Here is a 20588-nt window from a genome sequence, read left to right on the forward strand (position 1 = left end):
TTCCCTTCCACCAAACGGGAAAAGTTCTGCGCTATTAATTTACCCAGACCAAACCTTCACCGTGCCCCTGTTTGCTGGAAGGAGGAGGAGGAGGAGAGCGCAGCAGGAGCTTAGCTCACTGCCTCCGACACGCAGGCATCTGCTCGCCAGCGGCACTCATCTCTGGCAGCTGCACACCGGGTCTTTGGGATGCTGCCACGCCTGCCGCCCCGGCACCGAGACACAAGGACCCCACAGCCCGTCCCCGCAGACCCCTCACCAGGTTTCAGACCTTGGCACGAGACAGATCCACGGCTCCTTCTCTTTGCAAGGAGCCCGGCTCTCATCACAAGCCCATTGCCCCAGCGGTGTTTTGTGTAAGTGAGACCGTGAATCACACTCCATGCTATTTTTCCCCCCCACCCCCCAGCCCTGATTTATCACTGTTTTGCCCTCTTTTCCAGACTCTGCAACAAACGCATGTGACTTAATAGATGAAACACAACGTGAACTTTCTCTTTTATTTGGAGACAGAAGTTACACGCTGGCGTACAGAAACACCTGCTGGCTGACAACAGTTCTCCGCAGAGCAAAATTTGAGCGCATGTACTTTTCCGTAGCAGTTTGGAATTCAGATTGTGCCAGGAGAGCTGGAATTCACAGGGAAAAACATAAAGATAAAAACCAAGGGGACTGAATGCACCTGGTAATTCAATTTGTCCATTTGGGGCTGGCACTCCCAGCACTGGATGCTCACAGCCCGGGCACAGAGGATGCTCACACAGCCCCTGACGAGCTCCGAACCTCTGGGCCTGTTTCCCACGAGTGGGAGCCGCACCGCCACGCTGCCAGATGTCCCTGCTGGCACCGCGGCCCTGCCTCTCCAACAGAGGCGGCTCGCTGCCAGCCAGCGCTGCAAGGAGACATCACGGTGCCGAGCGAGTTCTCCGGGGAGAGATGCTGAGGCGCTGCTCCGCAGCTTGGTGCGTTCGAACGGAGGGGAAAAGCATCTGCCCGCTGCTGTGCGCGCTGCCTCCCCGAGTCGCAGCCACCCCGCTCAGACAACCACGGTCTTCTGCGTCGTGCTCAGGTCTACGGCTGGCACCGAAACTCGCTGCATCTCGCGCGGACCAGCCTCCTGCTGCACGGCGTGACCGTAAGCGAAACGCAAGCACCCCTCGTTCTCGTTTTCTGGTGGGATCATTTTATCTTCCCTCCCCACCCCACCTCTGGATTATCAAATCAACAGCTACACAATTGCTGCTACTTAAAAACCTCAAAGAAGTCTCCGGAAAAACCTTGAAAAGCGTCCAGTAAAATAGCTTTGCAGAGGGGCCCCCGGGAGCTGCCAGGCCTTGGCCCTCCAAAACAGATGCCCACCTGGGTACCTGCGCAGGACGCGAGGGTGCAGGTTTAGCCAGAGCACGATGGGTGGCAGCAGGTGACGCCCCATCCTGTCCCACAGCTCCTTCAAACAATGCTGCAACACAGACTCCGTGATGGAAGGAGACCCAAGCTTGATTTTTTGTTTTTAATCCCAAACTGTGACACGCCATGAACGGATCGGGTCTAACACTGCTGACAGCAGATGCATTGGTGCTTGCTGATAAGGCAAAACTCTCATCAGGATGCAGCAGGCCCCACACTTGCTTTGGCTTTATTAGATTCCTTTGGAAAACTTCGTTTGAAATATTGGATGGGACACTTTACATCGCCAAGCATAAAACCAGGCTCTGCCAGTGTCAGCACTGCTAGGACACGTCCCTCTCCGTGCTGTATCAGAGCTTTCCACTTTTGATTAAGCTGGGAGTTTCAGAGCAGACTAAAATGCTTCATGGGATTTGAGCTCCAAACTCCTTTTAGATACTTTAGATACCACCGCAGAGCTGTACACATCCAGCAGATTTCTGCCAGCTTTGCTGCACCACTCCAGGGTCTAAAGAGCCTCAGCCCCTGCCTGCAGAGGGTTCCTGGCCGGAGCAGCTGGAAGGGATGCAGTGACACCAGTGACCGTGAGGGCTGCAGCCTGCTCAGAAAATCCTCCTCCCCTGGGACAGAAGCAGACTTGGGAGGCATCCTCAGGAGGACAGCATGAGGCAGGGCTGCTCTGCTCCCATCTGCACTTTGCCATCTCCCCTCACATCCCCCAGCCCAGGGCAAGGTGCCTAAAGCCCACGTGCTATGATGGGAAGGGCAAGGAGGGAGCCCAAAAGTACAGGGTACACTTAGACCCTCTTATTGCTGTGCTGCTTTACTCTTGGTACATGAGCTCATACCACCCCAGCAGCCCTGTTTTACACATCCCACCACGCAGGACCTATGCTGAAAACCTTCCAGCTCATGGCACCACGGTCCTCAGCTCTGCCCGCGGCTGCATCATGCCTGCCTGGCCAGGCTAAAGCAGGAGCAGGCAGCTACATCAGTGCCCATGCCACATTTGCAGGACCTAATTAGCACTATCAGAGCCTCCATCCCGGCTGTGCTGTAATGAAAACATACCTGAAGCAGCCACTGCAGATAACCCACCAGCCCAGGGAATACTCACAAGGGCTGCCCTTTTGCCAACAGAGATTTTTCACATTTCCCTCTCAACCTCTATTTAAATTTGGGAAGACAGAAAATTAACAAAGTCTGAGATCTAACTGGAAGCCGTTTGTTTTTCCCAAGGAAATGGAACGTTTCCTAATGAACCTCCCCTCCCCCTGCGCCGCCCGGCTCTGGATGCAAATATTGCTGCGAGTTTATCAATCTGCGCCTTGTTTCACGCTGTTTGCAATGCTAATGAGTAAACCAATTTTGACATATTATGTAAGCCAGTTTCTGAAACAGAGATTCTTGGCAGGCCAAATGTAAACACAGACACCCTCTTGCATCCAATTTAAATGAGCATGTTGCTGAAAGCACTGAGGGCTTGATTCTGTTGACTTATTCCTGATTTACTCCAGTGCAAAAAAAAAAAAGTGGAAAAACAAAAAAAAATACCCTTCAATTCAATTACTAGTGCAGCAGCAATTTGCAAAATGGATCTAATTTTGTAACACGGAAATATGCTGGAATAAGCTAATGCAGGGTGGTGACTGGGGCACCGTGTGAGCATCAGCACAACACACGGCCGGGAGCACACATGCCATTCCAGATGGAGCTAATGGAGGAGATGACAGCTCTCCCCTCCCTACCTCACCAACCAAATCCAGGTCCAGGTAGGGGACAACCCAGAGGGTGACTCCTTTCAGCCTCCTGGCTCTTCCACCATGGCTTTGCAAGAGGACCCTGCACACCTTGGCAGCTCCATGAACCACTCGTCACCTTGTCCACCCAGCCTACTGTGAGGTCCCCAAACTGGCACCTGGCCCCAGCACCGGGACAGCTGGACACCCTGATGGATGGATCGTATCCAACCTCTGCAGGCTGTCCGAGCAGCAGAATGACGTGCTGGAAGGCACACAGGTTGGATAGCAGGCGGCAGTGCCCGGCAGCGCTCTGCCCAGTGACAGTGGAATGAGCTGATGCAGATTTAGGGGTAGCAGAAAGAAGATGGGATGCATTTTAAAGGCACCTTAAAAACAGCTCTGCTAGAGAGCTGGACAGGATTCATTAGAGTGAAGATGGGCTGGAATCAAATCTCTAATTTGCACTTTTCACAATACCATCTGGAACATTTGCATCTGCCAAGAGCACAGCGTATTTCTGCGGAGAAGCAGAAGCAAATGGGGTTGCAACATACCTGGAGGTGGCCTTTACCCCTCTAATGGATCTGGACATCTCCAGAGTGTTTTAAAGCTAAAACACAAGTGTGAAGCTGAACTGTGCTGCTCCCGCCACAGCAGAGGAAAAGAAATGAGATGCTCTGCTGTGAGGTTGGGTGTGCTGCTGCAGAAAATATTTATTACACGTGTCAGAGATCCTGCCAGACATCACAGCTACAAAGCCCAACCCCACGTTCAATCCCATGTCACTTCACGACATCAGGACCAGGATGCCATTAATCATACCCGGCTCTTTTGCATCATAAAACAAACGAAAGCGTGAGGAAGAATACTTTTAGCCTCCAAGCAAATATCCCATCCTGAGCTTTCAACGATGACAGCAAACCTGAGAGCTTTTTCCTTCATGCTGCGTAGCACTTTCAAGCTAGGATCATAAGCAGCCGAAATGTCACACATTTGCTGGCTCATCAAGTTCCACCCTGCAATTTTGGAAGTACACAGTTGCTAAAGTAATTCAAGGTTTTAGCATCAAGTTTTTTCTCATGCCATGACTGTACATGAAAAAGAAGAGGACAGTGCTCGAAAACAGGGCAGCTGACAGGTGAGCATCACTTGGGATGGAGACAGCAGGGAGGTGAGATGCCAGCACGCACCGCTGCAAAGACTGGGAAGAGAAGAAGCCCTGCGCACCCTAGAGACCATGCAGGACCTTGTCCAAACTAGTCGGAGCCCAGCTCTTTGCCAGACATCTCCCACCCCTCTAAGCATGGACGCTTAGAAGTCTGGCTGCTACTCCTGGCAGCTCCCTTTGGAAAGCCCTCACTGCCCATCCAAACACCTCCTGCATTTCTGATGGGGTTACTGCCCACTCCCCCAGCCTTCTTTTTCATGTTGCTTTCCGTGTTTTCAGCATTAAGTACTGTTTCTGCACTTCTAAAATACCAAAGACTAGAAAAACACAGAACAAAAATAACCTGAAAGCCAAACGGGCATGGATTGGATGATGAAAACAGCATGGAACAGGAGTGAATCAGATTAATTTCTATTGTAATTTTTGTAGCTATTTAACAGGAAGAATGAGAAAAAAATCTAATTACTGTCAACCGTAAGTTTTCAGCTTCCCAGCCAGCAGAGTGCTGTTATTAAACTACTGCATAATTGCCTCTTTTACTCTGCTTCCCACAGAAGTTGTGTTATTTCACTCATAGTTAAACTCATAATATTGGCTTCATAACTAATCCTGTCAATTGAAATCCCCGGGCTGGTGCAAGGATAAAAATAGCCGAGTTGCTTCATTCCTCAGCTTTCCTTCAAAGCCCATCTCATAAGCACTGGGGCTGCAGTTCAGCAGGGCAACGTCCCTCTGACCCACAGCTACCTGCAGGAACATGTCCAGCCGGGCACAGGGATGGAGGTGACTGTCCCCCTGTGCTGGGCAGGACAGCTCCTGCCCATCTCTGCCTCCTGAGGACGAGAGCCGAGGTGAGATGTTTAGCATTGCACAGCTGAACCTCACCTCTAAGCCCAAAGCTTTCTGCCCACCCTGGGACTTCAGGCCAGCACTGAAGTTTAGGTGATGCTTGCAAAGGCTGCAGGTGCACAGAAAGCATGGGTTTTTGCCTTCTCCAGACACCGAGCACTAGATATTCATCTCACACACAAGACCGTGCCAGGGCACCCAACTCCATACTCAATCAAAGAAACTCATTGAGATGAACGATCACCAAAAAGAAAAAGATTTGTCTGCGCACTTACTCAGGAGACTGCCATAAAGCACTGGACCTTTACCCATCTGAATTTTGGAAGTTCAGGCCCTGCCCGAACCCCCATTTGCTCCTTGTGCGTTGGGCAGACCCTCCCTGCTAACCCCCAGCACCGTCCTCCCCTGCAGACGCGGTGTGTTTGCTGCAGGAGAGCCAGGCTCTCGCAGGACTTCACACGGCGGCGCATCCTCCTGCCAGCGGGATGCTTCCCTTGCCCAGGACACACAGCAGGGCTATAACCTCCATCCAGCTCAGGTTTGGGCGAGGTATCAGGGCTGGAGAGGGTGAAGGAAGGTGGCTTTGGTCTCACACCCAGCCCTACTATCCCCAGCTCTGTCTCTGGAGACACCAGCCCTGTGCCAGGGATGCTCTCTGGTGGGCACGCACAGAAACTGCTGAGAGCAGGCAAGGAGCAGATGGGAAAGGATGCGACATCCAGCACAGGTGCCTGGCCAGCAGCTGCTTCCCCTGCAAGCCCAGGACTCCAGCTTCACCCTCAGACAGAGCTGCAGAGAATAGGAAACAATATTAAACCCCTCTCCTAGGGCTTCCACATGGACCTAAAGCAGCTCTGCAGTTTCTGCATTTGCCTCCACCCCATTCAGCTGCTTCCTTGGCTGCAACTGATGCACAGCCCAGAGCACAAAACAGCACAAAACACTCCAGCTGCACCCCGGGCCTGCAGGGGAGCCACAGGAGATGGCTTCAGCTGAGTGCTTTCCCTCCTGGCAGAGCCACCAAGCAGCAGTACCACCACCTTTGCTTTCCTGGTTGAGATGAGAGGATAGAAAATAATTTGTGCCATTGCACAGTCCCTCGGTGCTCTCACACAAACCAGGACCGCTCCCAGCAAGCCCAGCCTGGAGACCTGGATGCCCTCTGGGGCTGGGGCCAGCAGCCCCCAAGATTTAAAATAAACACAGCCTCATGCTGTGCTTGTTTTCTCATTCATGTTTGTGCAAGTGGACCTGCAGGCTGACGGAGCTCCTTGACTAGTAAGCCTCAGAGATGCAGAGAAGCTGTGCTGGTGTCACTGAACTGCCAGTGCCTGGCCTCGGGGTCAGGCAGCAGAGCCCGCAGCCTCCACGCCTGCTGGCCATAGAAAGGATGAAGAAAGAAAGGGCCCAGGTACCAGGACTGAAGGAAACCCACTAGCCTAAGAACTGTCCCTGCACAGTTCTCTAACGATGTCCAAGTACAGGAGGAGAGGAAAAGGCAAAGAAAATTGAAGCTGCCAGATACGTGGGCAGCAAAACCCCCAAGAGGAAGAAGCGCTGGTGATGGGACACCACGTGCAGACACCCAGAGCACCACAACACATAGGTGGTATAGGCCAGCCCGCCTCTGCTAGAGGTGACAGCAAATGCTCCCTCTTTGGATGCTCAGCCAGGTCCTCGAGAAGACATGGCAAAGCAATCGCTCTTATAAACAAAGGCCTTGATATCCAGGTGTACGTCCCTGGGCAGCAATTCTTCAGTGTCTCAAACGCTGCCAGGGGCTTCTGCTCTTCCTCCATCTCCCCAGACTCCAGTGCCTGTGGCATGTCCATTTAGTTTTGTCAGCTCTTCACCCCCAAAGAGAAGGGGGAATGAGAGTCCCAGACTGCCCTCTGCTCCTCATGACGTGAGGCAATGTGTTTTGGCGGCTTCCCATCAATCACCACAGGTCCTTCAGGAGGAACCTGGAAGAGGAGAGCACAGGCCGCGTTAACACTAGGTAAATCAAGATTTTAAAGAGTAACTTTCAAATTTACAACCTGGTTTGAGCATGCAAGAAAGCATGCACAAGGTCTCGCTATTCCCCAGATTCAAGTACTCTAGGTGAAAGGGTAAAAATGCATTTCGACCAATGATTTGGCCAGGGGAAAAGGAAAAGTTCATTTCTGCTTCAATAGCATCTGATTAGCACTGGGATTTTAGATGCAAAAGCAAAACATAGGCCTTGCCACCAACTTCTCATTTTACAGTTCAATCAAAGAAGCCAGCTTTCCTTGATGGCTGTAATTAAGGGTTTGCATGGAACACAAGGCCTGTTGTGCTTGCAGCTGAGCGGGGAGCCTTTCCTTTGGCAAATCTTGCATGCCTGGGTGAGTCTGCAGGCCACATCTGACTAAAAAGAGTTTTCAGCCAGCTGTTAACAAAAGTCTTGTTCCCAGATGTGGGACATCCCACTGCTCCAGCTCCCTCAGATCTGGGATCCGTCCCCCACCACACAACTACATCCATCACAGGAGCAGGACACAGCTACGTTGGGTCCTCACCACGCAGCAGACATGACCATGTGCCTGGGGGCAGGGACTGTCTGCACGTGCCCATCTCATGATGTAGGACACTTGGACTTCGGTCCTGCAATGGATGCCCTCCTCATCACACCCACAGCAGTAGGTGGTCCCGGGGGACAGGGACCACTGACGATTCCCCATGTGGAGAAAGAGGCTGGAGGGCAGTAGTGGGTTGGCCATTTGGTGAAAGATTCCACCTCTCTAAGCGATGCCCAAGCAGACGGCCACTTTCTTGGTCATGCACTGCCCTATCTCTTCAGCTCTAAGACACGTTGACCATGGAAGGTCATGAGGACTTCTTGTGTAATCCCAACACTCAGTGAAACCAGCCACGCCCATGACAGAAAATAGTATTATCCTTTTTTCCTCTGGCTATATCTTACCAGAATCTGCAGCAGCAGGGGTCTTCCGAACATCAGCTTCAGGAGGGTCAGGTGGTGAGGTACTGTATTTCCCCTGTGAACGAAGGGGAATGGTGCATTTTTTAAGTTCTGCGTTAGGCAGCCGCACAAGTCCTCTAGGTGGAACTTCCCTGTGGATCGCAGGAGACTGTCCTTGTCCAAGCATCAGAAGGTGTCTGTGCAAGTCAGCTCATTGTCCTTAGACTTATGCTTGAATTTCATATTCACAAAAATGTGCAAGTTATTATTTCTTGATGTGAGGAACCCCCCAGGAGCACTCCAGTTTGCCCAGTCTCACGCAGTGCACGCAAGCTCTCACCTATGAGCTCTGTGCCAGTCTTTTCCAGTAAATGAATCTTAAGCGAGCTGCCCAGTATCAGGAACTCCTTCTGAATGAACTGTGGTATATATAAATCCATCACACCCCAGCTGTTTCAGGCTACCTCTGGTGGCTCTTTGTAGCTTTCTACCCCATCCACCAGCCTGGCAATTTACTAACTCTTATTCTCCAGGCACCTCACTTCTCTTGGTAGAAAAGCAATGCCTGCTGCTGCCATCTAGATGAGCTCCACCTCATTAGCTCTCTGTTTCATTCTGAAACTTGGCTGAAAACTTATTTGCTCTTTTTCTGCTCACACCTCTCCGTTTCCCTCTCTCTGCTATTATCTCTCTAATTATATTATTTCATCCTGTAATGAATGTAGCGCTTGTAGGAACGATGCTCTGCAAAATTACCTTCTATTTGCATTTACATCTGAGCTTTTATCTTTACACAGAATAGATAAAGAGGGATGAGGAGGGATCTGACAGTTACCAGGAAGCAGCTGTGGCTGAACTTTTCACCAGCTTTTGAATTACTAATGCCTTTTTTTTTTTTCTCTCCACTCTCTCCTTCTCCCCCACTTGCATTTGTCACCTTTGGCAGGAACCCTCTGCAGCAGCCTCTCCTTCTCCAGAGGCACTGACAGGTCCCTGCTCAACACAGCCACCTGGGCCACCACACCTGCAACCACAGTCAAATTTGGTTAAACAGGCTAACAAGCCTAAAATCCATGGGGAGGAGGAAGGAGCTCAAACAACGTGATCTTGTAGGCTTCATTTGCTTCAGAAATCAACTTGAAAAATACTGCCAATCAGGACTTATAGAAAACATAGGTTTCAGGGAAAAAATGTTAAAAAGAGATCACTGTATGCTGACTAGTAAAGCATCCAACCCCACGTGGGCTATTTGTGAAACAGTCAAGTAGATCTGGTTTCAATGCCAACGTGAGAGCTGCAAGCCCCCATTAAGCTCCGAAATTCAGTATCTTGAAACTCTTCATGAGATTCCCCCACACCATCACTACCCACCGAGGGGTAAAGTGCTTCCAAATTGGATTGTCCATCCCTCCCTAAACAAATTCCCAGCTCCACAAGACGATAATCTCATCTTGGGAGCTGAACCGTGAAGCATGTGAGACAAGGCTGTAAGCCGATGATCAAACTTTATGAAAATGCCCTAGCTCTTATCAGGACAAATCAAGCTAAGACGGATCAGAGAATTGAAATCCCATCATTTCATAAATCAAACCACTGCCTGAGTGCTCCCATTGGCTGTCCAGGAGCACTCATGTTTGAAGGACTAATTGCAAACCAGTATGCTTTTCTTTGCTCTTTTCCAGAAGATAAATTAACAGAGTTATCACAAAGATGCTGTTCTCCAGGCAGCAAGCCACCGCTAAGTCTGCCCAGGTGAGCCCCCTGCATCTCATTTACCTTACCCAGTGCAGTGAAGGATTACAGACACTTGGTTTTCTCTCACCACTGTGCTTGCCTGGTTTATTGCCAGTGAAGCAGAAGCAGCCAGCTCTTCCCTGCTATTAGCATGGGATGTGCTGCGCCCCTGATGCAAGGCACTGCGCTCTGCAGTCCTCGCCCCTCCAGACCAGTGACTTGTTCTTGGGTGCTGGGGCTAACCAATCCCTGGTGTTTGCAAAAGGTTGTATGTACTCTCAGAGGCAACACAGGTATTGTTTATTATTTCTTAAAAGAAAGCCTCCAGAAACACAGGCTCTTTGAAGCCACACCACCCAGTCCAACCGTGCTGAAGCTGGCCAGCAAATTCAAAATTTATTTCTGCACCTTCCTGAGATTCAGGGAGCCAGCGTGCACACAAGCTGACTCACAGCTGAGTTATTTCAGCTGTTGCTTAAGACAGGACTTGCAGACAATAAAGCAAACATCCTGCTCAAACTAATTGCCCTCCCCAGAAGCCAGGCAGGTAGCAAGCTATCACTTCAAACCTCAGCTAGCACTCCCAGGCATCTCTAAGTGCTCATCTCCCCTTGAGGCAATTAACTCCTAACTCACTGACAGTTTCTGTCTCCAAGAAGCAGTTCCCAAATTACTGGCACAGGACTTTGTGCTTGGATCTCCAGCTCCTGTGCTCTTATTCCCTTTCATCTGCAAGGCTTTGCACGGGTTTGTGTCTGGGCGTGTGTTTTCTCACACCAGTGAATTCATTATTTATGGGGCCGAAAGAGCCAAGCTGCTCAAATGGCTGCTCATCATTTAGCTCTTCTGCATGTCTCTCAAAGGTATAATAAACATTATGGGAGAGCAAATATCAGGCTCCGCAGGGTTGCTTGAGTGAAAATAGAGATGTGACCTCGCGGGTGCCGCGCAGAGGGTGTGCCACGTGCCACGCTGTGTGCCAGACCCCATGCCAGCACCTGGCACTGCCGGGTCCCAGCCCTCCCACAGCACCCTCCCTGTGCAGCCCCAGGGGTCTGCGTGCTCCAAGGGATGCTCTGGGTCAGGCACCTTCCCAGCATCACCGACGTGCTCGGTTTTAACAGCTTTGCCAAACAGCACTAGAGGGCAGAGCTGTTTACCCTCAGCATATCTGACACAAGGTTAAAAAAAATACATATAATATATATATATCTTCAGCAGCATCTGATTTCTAAAAGACTCCCCAATATGCAAGTCTGTTAATATGCAAAAGCCACACAGCACATTTCCACCTAGAAATCACAAACACAGGCATTAACAAGCCAACATTGAGCCCAGCTTTCCTTGCTCCAACTGCCTTCCCGAAGCCTGGAAGACCCCACATGCGGGGCTGCCTCTTGCTGGCAGCACTGCCAGCCAGGGCTTCTTGCAATCGAAGACACGTGGTATCTCCAAATAACCTCCATGACTGACAGATAGCAAAGCCTGTGTTCTTCCCATCACTGATTTTAAAAAAGGACCTTGCAAATCAGCAAGCTTTGATCAGAGCCCTGAGATCACACACCACACCGACACTCCCCTGACCAGGCTTGCTGCTAAGCCTCTCAACAGCTGAGAAATGCTTCCGAACAGACACAGTGTTCCAGGCTTTATTTAGCTTTGATTTTGAGAACAGAGAGCCCACAGGAGCCCCCCCCCACAAGGTAGTGAAGCAGGGCTGTTTGAGGGTACTTCCACCCACCCACACCAGGAGCCTCGGTGAGCATCTCCACCAGTGACCACCACTGCTGCCAGCTCACTGCACCTCGTTCATTAGGGACAATAATTCCTAAACCTGCCTGCTCGCCCCATACCATCCCAAAGCCTTTGTCTGTCATAACGTTCCCTAACTTTCTTATTGCACTTTGCTGATGAGCTCCTGGTACCAACTGCCCGGGGCCCGGCTATCTGGGGAGACGTCCAGCTGATGGGCATCAAACAGAGCAGCGGGGAAGGAGCACCAAGAAACCCCAGGTGAGGATGCAGGTCCTAAGAATCCCACTCCAAAGCACTCAGAAATCTTTTTCTTATTATTTCCCCAGTGCACACACAGTGTGCTTTTCTTTATTATCATCAAAATCAGTCACCCTGCAGGTCTGCCTGCTGCCGGGAAGGGAAGCGGAGGAGCCTTATGTGGGAAAGTCACTGTTTGTTCCAGAAACAGGGGAACTTGCTTATGAAGAACCGTAACGCATCGTACTGGAGCACCTGGCCCCGCTTCCTATGATGGTACTTCATAAGGAAACCTCTCCTGAGAGGGAAGGAAAAGGCCTGCAAGATACAGCTCTGAGCACAGTGCATTAGTGGCTTAAGTGACAGCATAGAATAAAGCTACCGATCTTGATAGTCTGAAGAAATAAATCTATTATTAATACTTACAGAGCAGGAAGGAAATTATAGTTATATTGGTTTCATGTCTCAGTCACGTTTTGCCCCTTGCCACAGCTACTTTACACCACATCTTTTCCTCCCGGGCACAACCTGCATTTCCTTCCTCGCAGAGAAAAGGCACCGCATTGACTTATTTTTGTGCGGAACTTGCTTTTAACTTCATCCAGCAAAGCGGGTTGGCAGGATCCTCAAGCAGAGGCCAGGCAGCCCATTGCCCTGCCCAAGGCAGGGGCAGCCGTGCCACTTCTGGCAGATGTTTGTCTAACTTCCGACCCCCAGCAACTGCAACTCCCCAGCTTCCCAGGGCAAATCTATTTTGGTGTTTCTCAATCCTCATATTCAAGTTATATATCCCTTAAAATCACCTCTGCTCATCCCCACCACCACGGATGTAGAGAACGACCCATTCCCTTCCTTTCCGTAGCAGCCCTGGAGAACCCATCCACAACAATCTCCTTGCAGTTCCCTCCTCTTGAGAGTAAACAGCCTTAGTCATACGACTTTTTTTTCCCCACCCCCCCCACAGCCTCTATTCTCAGCTCATTTTTGCTGCGTCTTTCTGTGCTCCGCTTCCCCAGTTACCTCTTCTTCTGAGGGCAAAGCCCAAACCAGGATGCTTTCCCAAGGTCTAACCAGCATGGAAGGACTGCCTCTCCCCCGCCATGAGGCAGCTGCTGTACCCCACACCTACTTGGCTGTTTTGCAACATCACACTTGTTCCTTTCAGGCTAGGAAGCAGCAAGTCACAACCAGAGCCTGGCCTCGGGGCTCCCTGTGGGGTCACGGCCAGGCTGTGCTGGTGAGGCTGCTCCTGCGGCTCCCCAGAGGATGCTTACAGGAAACCAGATGGCTCCAGATATTTTCTCCGCGTCAAAGCCAACCCTTAAATTACCTCAAGGAGCCACCAGCCTCTTTCCCCTGGCTACATAAAAGGCCCAGGCAGATTACACACCACAATTTAATTACCCTAAGAGCTCCCGATCCCCTTACTCACTGGCCACTTTGGCTTGCCTCGTGCACACTTTGAGTCCTACCCTGCACATCTCCATTTGCTCACATGCTGCAGAAGAAGAAGCCAACAGCAAGGAAGAGCTTTAGGTCTGACTTACACAAGCACACAGCCTGTTCAACTTCCACCCGTACCAGCCACTTGGTACAGAACCGCTACTCAGGCTGCCCCCCTCCCTTAAAAGCCATGGCTCAACAAGCCTCTGCAGATGGGATTAATGACGGCCCCTTAAACTTTCAGCCTGGTTAGCCTGGAATCACCTGCACTGAGTGAGGCCTTCAGCTCCGGTGAGTTTATTTCAAGCTGCCAGGCCAGGTGTGGCTGGGTTCCCCCTGCTCGCTGCGGGCAGCTTCTGCTTTGCACAAAACTCGAGCAGCTTTTAGCTTGCAGCTGAACTTCCTTCACCCCTTATCGTGCGTTTAACAATCTGACGTGCAGCTATCTTCTTCAAACAGAGTTAGGCAGAACATTAAGATGGATATTGTTCCTGCTCCCCGAATGATTATAAACAAATTACTGCTGGAAGGAGCAGCATTATATCATACTAACATTAGATCCACTTCTTTCGCTGGCTGTGTGGTTGCTCTCTAACTGCGACTGTGCTTGGCACAGGCAGTAGTGTTCCAGCTCTGTGCTGGGCTTATTTCATAGAATACTTACATTTACTCATTTGACTTACACGTTATCTCCAGGTCTGCTGCAAGTCTCATTCAGAAGCCATAAATTACGAGCAATAAATTCACAAACCATACAGAAGGACTCGCCCTGTACCAAGAAGAACACAAAATACTAGCACCCTACATAAAATGAAGCAAGGCCAGACAAGGTTCAAGCAGCATTACAAAGCTAACGCCCCCTGATGTCCATGACCAAGACTGAGCCTGGTTCAAACCACCCCCAGGTTTTAGTGTACAGCAATTCGTGACTGTAGCCCACATGTACCTGCAAAACCTGCTTGTGGCAGCACATATAGTGGTTCTGTAGCAAAATACCTGAACAGCAGAAGCAAATTTTCATGATAATCATAAATGCTCAATTAGCTTAGACAGGTTTTCAGTGCTTGCTCAGAAGCTGTTTGACTACTTAATAATTTAAGAGTAGAGCAGCCTTTTTGTTACTGCAAAACTGGGGCCTGTCATCAGGTGATAAATAAAACACATACAAACTGCTAACTGAGAAGCATCAAGAAGTCAGAGAACCCCAGGGCCTGGACGGATTTAAGATCAGAGCATAGCTGTCATTTGGCTGTGCCTATCATCACACTAAGTGTGATGGACATGATACCTGCTTAGGTACTATCCAGGCATCCAGGAGGAGCTTGTGAAGGGGGCATGCAGGTGCCATTCCACGGGGCAGTTTCACGCAGCCTGTGCCCATCCTTGCCCCCACGATGCTCCCTGTGCCCGCAGAGCTTCCCTCTCCCGGTGCCACATCCCGTGGTGGGTAGGAAAGGCACCCGGCACGGGGCTCAGAGGTGCGGGGCCAGGACCTTCGGGCTGGGGAACACACTGAGCAGCCTGGGATCTCTTTGCCTTGCACCTGCAGCTCACTTCTTGTCTCATATGTCTGTCTTTATTTATTTCTTTTTTTATTTTTATTTATTTTGAAGAGCTATCTCATCAATTAGGAAAAAGAAAAAAAAAAGGACCAAAGAATATCCAACTTGACATTTAAAAATTGAGAATCACCTTGTAGCTCCAAACCCACATAATGAATGTACCCATTTTCTCCTCTTGTATCGTGCAAGTATTTTTAAATTCAGCTTTCATAAAAACATCTTCCATAAGAAAGAAATAATAAAAAAAAAACTCTTTATTTTTAATATAACAATTTGATTCTCTTTTATGATGTTTGCATAGTTTTGTTTAATTTTGTAGAAAACCAAAACGGAGACTAGGATCAAAGAGAGTGATTTCATTAGAGCTGATAGGTTTTATAGAGCTCCGCAAAGTTCTACCGTCGCCTGAAGATGTTTTAATGCAGGAAAGATCTTTGCATTTCCAGCCTGCCAGTTTCTGTTAAAATTAATAATTGCAGGCATAAATGGGCTGCTGGTTCTTACCTGAGCTGTGATTTTAGCACCCAGCTCGGAGGTGACATCTTCCCGTCTGCAGAGGGCAATTTGGGGCAGGCTTAGAAATGTCAGCCAGGTCCCTGCCAGCAGATGACACCATGGCCCATGCCTTGGATTAACTGAAACTGCAAGTACTTCTCTGTACCTCAGGAAGGAATGAGTGGGAAATAAGAAAAAAAAAATCACCAGTCTCAAGTTTACTTCCGCCAGTTGTGTAGTCTCTAGTTATTTTCTTAAATTTTCTTTTCATTGTTTTTGTAAAAAAAAAAATAAATCCCCCGTAGAAGGATTGTCAGTGACAAAGTTTGACAATATTGTGCAGTTCATAACCTCAGATGTACACAGGCTTAACTGAGGCTTTGTAGGCAGTGTTACTAAAATACAACTAAATTCATTCAGCTTTGGGGTAATTGATACTGTTTGTGGCTAAAACTAGTTGAAACAAAATCAGAGGTCAGACTCTGCCCTCACCTTCACATCCGTAAAGTGCTGGAAGGTAATGGGGGAAACAGGCTATTATTTACAGGGCATATAATTAAAAATTGAGTATAACATTTCCTGAGGCCATGTCTAGGGCCCGCTGCTGACATTACATTCCCGTGTTAGCACGGACACTGAGATGCAGTTCCCTCAGGAGATGCCTGGCATGGCCAAGCCAGGGCCAGGTATTCACACCGTGGAAGAAATCTTTGGCTGCTTCTGGATTTTTCTCCTTGTTTCTCTGGAGCACGATTATCCTGGAAGGGCGAAGTTCAGTCAATCCATCCCAAGCTGGGCTGGCTGTATTGAATCTCCAAGATTTTAGCTAATTAAAGAACTATAGCAAAACAATTTTGCTCTCTCTCCCTCTTTGAGGTTTGGACCCAGGAAAGCAGAGAAGCTTTGAGACTGTCACATACAGGACTCCTTCTGGCAAGGCTGGCCTTGCTGCCAGCCGTGGTTATTTTGGTGCCTGCTCGCGGCTGAGCAGCAGCAGCCCCGGAGGCATTTGATGCAAAGGAATTTGTTCAGAAACCTCACAAGCTAACAAAACATGAAGTTCCCAGCAACCCCCTCTTTGAAGAGTGTTTTTCTTAGAAAACCAAAAGTTATTTCTTTGCCAGTTCTCCATTCCCCTGAGTACCCGGCTCCACCACCAGAGGTGATGCTGGGATGGGACCACCACATCCTTCCAGCAACACCACTCACCTGGGCCTTTGAGCAACCTCCACGGTATTGCTCCTGCTCTAACATCAGCAGATACGGCTTTCCTCAGTGCCTCTGCTATCTTAAGGCCCCCATCCTCTTTGCAGAAGCGTATAAAGAAATGATAAAGGCGTGTGAGAGCCACTCCAAAGTAAAGGCACTTTGAAGCCCAGGCCGCTTTTGAGGTTTCTGTGAGCTTGGCCAGGCTTCCCACTGGGCAGAGATGCGAGAGAGAGCTGCTCCCTGCCTTGGAGCCCGGCTGTGCTCGCTGCATGCCCCCGGCTGTCCAAAAAGAAACGGAGATGCTCCATGTCTCACCAGGGCACCGGCAAGGGGGGTTTTAGGGGAGGTGGCATGCAAAGGAAAGAGCCAAGGCTGCATATTCCCCGGAGCTTACAGCAGGTGAGAACATAGTACAGATATTTAGTGATCTTGTCATTGCTATAATCCAGGCAAAGTCACAGCTGAGTCCTTATGGGGCTTTGATTTTAGAGCTCAGTCCTTGTAAACACGCTGGCTGAACTAAGGGTACGGATAAAGGCAGCGGGAGGTTTTTCTTCTGCAAAAAGCAGGGAAAATAAAAAAGGTTTTATTGAAAAAAAAAACACATCACAAAAACAGGCTTCTATTTAAGCAATTTCTTTCCAAAATTTTGGAGAGGATTTGATTTCCCCTTGAACTTGACATCAAAGCAGACATTACGTTTGGGTTAATAAGCACAAGAAGCGAAACCAATTAAAATATTACTGTCACTGAAGACAGACCTGGCTGGGTATAACAGCCTGCCAGATTTCTGCTGATGTGGTGATGAAACGCAAATATTTATGAGCCGAACGCTGCCTCCACCATCGTTCAGAGCCTTCTGTGTGCTCCAGCACCAAGTCAGGATTACAGCAGGGGAGGCTCGTAGCAGATCAGCTCTTCGCCTCAGCCCCCCCTGCCAGGGGAACAGCAGCAGCCACACTTTGTCCCAGCGCCTCTCCTCTTCATCACAGCGTTAGGCAAATGCAAACGAAAGCGTCAGGCAGGGTAATACCGCTAAGAGTGAAAAATCCGGAGATAACTTTGAAGTGATGAATCCAGCCGCCGCACAGAGAAAGCCTTATTTATCCCACAGCAACGGGGCCCGTGCACTATTAAAAGGAGCAGCCTTGAGCTCCCGGCAGATAAAAAGGAACTCTTCTCCTTTACAGCCAAGGCACAAGAAGAAATTGCTTGCCAGCCTCGCACGCAAAGCCTGCAGCCAAGCCAACAGCTGAGCCTCAGTTCCTTGGTAGCAGCCCTGTGTCCTGGAAGAAATACCCCAGCAGTGCAAAACTTTACCTGAAAATTACACCCACCTAATGAAGAACATATTCCTCCATGTCTATGACACCTATTACTACAGCTCAAGAGGGATTTGTCCTGTTGTTTCATAAATATCACCATTGCCTGCTATTATATATCCAGTAACGCCCAAGTCACAGGTTTGAGTTTAGACACAGAAATGTTCATTTTCTGCATGATTTGAAAGCTTCTACATTATCAGCTACAGCAACAAGTGCAGTAGTTACGGGCTTGTGGCTGTAAGTGAATCATTGTAATTCTTCTGACATACTCTATCGTGCACTTCTTATGTACAATGCCAAAAGCTCCTCGGCTCAGTTCATGTCAAAGCACGCTGCCCTACGACTGACAGTCTTCTGTTGCAAGCTTCTATCTTCTTCACAGCGTGGTGCTCCTGAGAACCGAACGGCAATAAGTAGCTGGGGGTACCGAGGCACTGTTGTATTTTTCAGGAGGCTATGGGTCTCCACCGTGGTACAGAGTAGGAATAAGTCAGATAAATCCCTGTCAGGAACAGTTTGGGCTGATCCTGCCTTGGGGCAGGAGGATGGACTCAATGAACTCTCAGGATCGAAAAGGATGAGAAATAACTGAACCACACAGAAAAAAAATTACCCATTGGATGGACAAAGCTGAGTAACTACTTCATTACCTTTCTATCTTTCTAAATGACAAGAGATCCTGTAAAGCCACGTATGGTCTTGGTTTTTGGAAAGTACTTTTGCTGAGGAAAAAATTGCTCATTTCAAGTAACCTATTCCCAAATCCACTTTCTGGGCCACATACTTGCTCCTATGTAACATTCACAGAGGGAGAGTAGCTACAAATCTTTCAGGAAAATGATTAATTTAATATCAATTCTACTATGATCTACACTGCATCCTCAGAAGGCTGTGGGAGGATACAGCAGCCAGAAACGAGAAGCGAGCCAGTTATTAAGTTCAAGCAACATGTTAATTAACCTCCAGGAAAAACACCTCCAAAGCTTTAGGGAGGGGAAGGAAGGAAGGGAAACCACTCCTCCCCTCATGTTCCAGGTAGGTTCAACATCCAGCTGCAAAATGAGCCTGAAATAGGGCGAGATATAGGGCGAGATGCTGCAGCCTTGCCGGGGACGGTGCAGGACTCAGCTCTTGTCTCCTTCCCGGGTCCCCCACTGCCTTCTCCACACGGAAGGAGAAGGTGCAGCTGCAGTCTCTACAAAATTCGAGCAAGAAACCTCACCTTAAACTAACAGAGGGGAATTCCAGCTTGGCCTACAGGGAAGGACCGCAGGTTAGTTGAGATGCTGAGCCAAAGATCCTTTACAATCTCAATACCAATTTGCCCACTGCCCTCGGGACAAGGCACTGCCTCCCTGTTCTGCCCCAAAGGGCCGGCCCCAGGACATCGGCATGCCCATGGGTTTTCATGGACTCTGATTTTCTCTCTCCCTGTTTCACAACCAGCAGCAGCCACTTTGAGCAGACCAACCTCTGCTGCTAGCACTGTTCTGAGGAACCAGCACTGGACGTTTGCTCTTTTTGTATTCTTCGTCCACGAACACAGCCCCCTCTGGGCTTCCAGTGTGACCACTCTGAAGGCAACCTGCACACATCTGTCAGGGAACGGCTGGGTGTGATCCTGCCTCTTACACATGGGCGTTTATCTCTCATCAGTCTTCACTGATGGAGGAGGTCAGCTTGCCTCCTTCCTTGCCTCCAAGTGCTTTGCACTGAGTCCCATGCAGAGCATCTTTGTACTTGCCTTTAATATTAGGGTGGTTGTGGTTCCCAGATAAGCACAGATTCTCCTCATTTGGAATTACTTCAAACTGTTCCATATTCCTTTTTTTTTTTCTGTCATAACCTTTCCTCATAGACAGCATGTGCACCGGTGAGATAAACCAGCAGCAGGTGAACGGGCAGGGGAGTGGGGATTTCTCACATTCTGGATGCTACAGGAGGCAAACACAGGAAATCGTGGGTTTCTCGAATCGTTACAACTTTGCTGCCAAGCCTCAGCTCGATCACAGCACGAGGAGCTGGAGCTCACCTCAGAGAGGGGATGGGTTGTAGGCAAACCTTCCACCATCAGCATCTCGCTGTCTCACTGCAGCAGCACAGGCTCCTTCCAAACCATCTTAAATACCATTAAATATCACTCCTAGCACACTAATTGTGCACTAATCCATGCACCTTTGGCTGTCTCTGATACCAAAGTTATAACCTATGGCCCAGCAAGTGGGGACCATTGCTCTTCGTACCAAATAGCTTTTCCCTGCATTCAAGTTCATCGTGAGTAAGTTCTCATATGCTAAATTTATGCAAATAAATGCCACTTTGGCAACTTCTTTTGTCAGCACTTTCATGACAAGTTACATACATAATGCAATGAATCCGTCCTGCTGAAGAAAAAGGCAAGCGTTCCTGAGGAAATAAGAAAAAATTAAGGAAAATATTCCAGCCTGGAACAACCGTCAGCACCTTCAGAAAGTTATTCATTGTTTCCTTCACTGGTGAGATTTATTGCAAACAAAGGAAAAGGAAAAGCAGTTAGGGAGAAGCAGAGAAGCCTCCTAATGACCAACCTCTGCACGACAGCCCCCCACCCAGGGCGCTGGGGCTGCTCTCCGGCACAAGCTGGTGTTCAGCAGGAGCACTGGCAGCAAAGCCTCCCTCTTTGCAAGCTTCCAGGGCCCTGATTCACCACCATAAACATCTGTGGCGCATTAAGCTGTG

General features: G+C 49.3%; 1 protein-coding gene and 1 long non-coding RNA gene across 2 annotated transcripts in view; both read right to left on the bottom strand.

The window, feature by feature from the left end:
* The window catches only part of SYNPR (synaptoporin), a 91565-nt gene that overhangs the window by 36785 nt on the left and 34192 nt on the right, over positions 1–20588 (bottom strand). The window lies entirely within an intron of this gene.
* On the bottom strand, positions 1267–13477 carry LOC106035501 (uncharacterized). Its single transcript, XR_010833928.1, has 3 exons — positions 13384–13477; positions 8114–8186; positions 1267–7130 (listed from the first exon to the last, which is right to left on the bottom strand). It is a non-coding gene; the product is annotated as an uncharacterized lncRNA (long non-coding RNA).

This window comes from Anser cygnoides, chromosome 10 (genome assembly GCF_040182565.1).
Source record: "Anser cygnoides isolate HZ-2024a breed goose chromosome 10, Taihu_goose_T2T_genome, whole genome shotgun sequence".
NCBI lineage: Eukaryota > Metazoa > Chordata > Aves > Anseriformes > Anatidae > Anser > Anser cygnoides.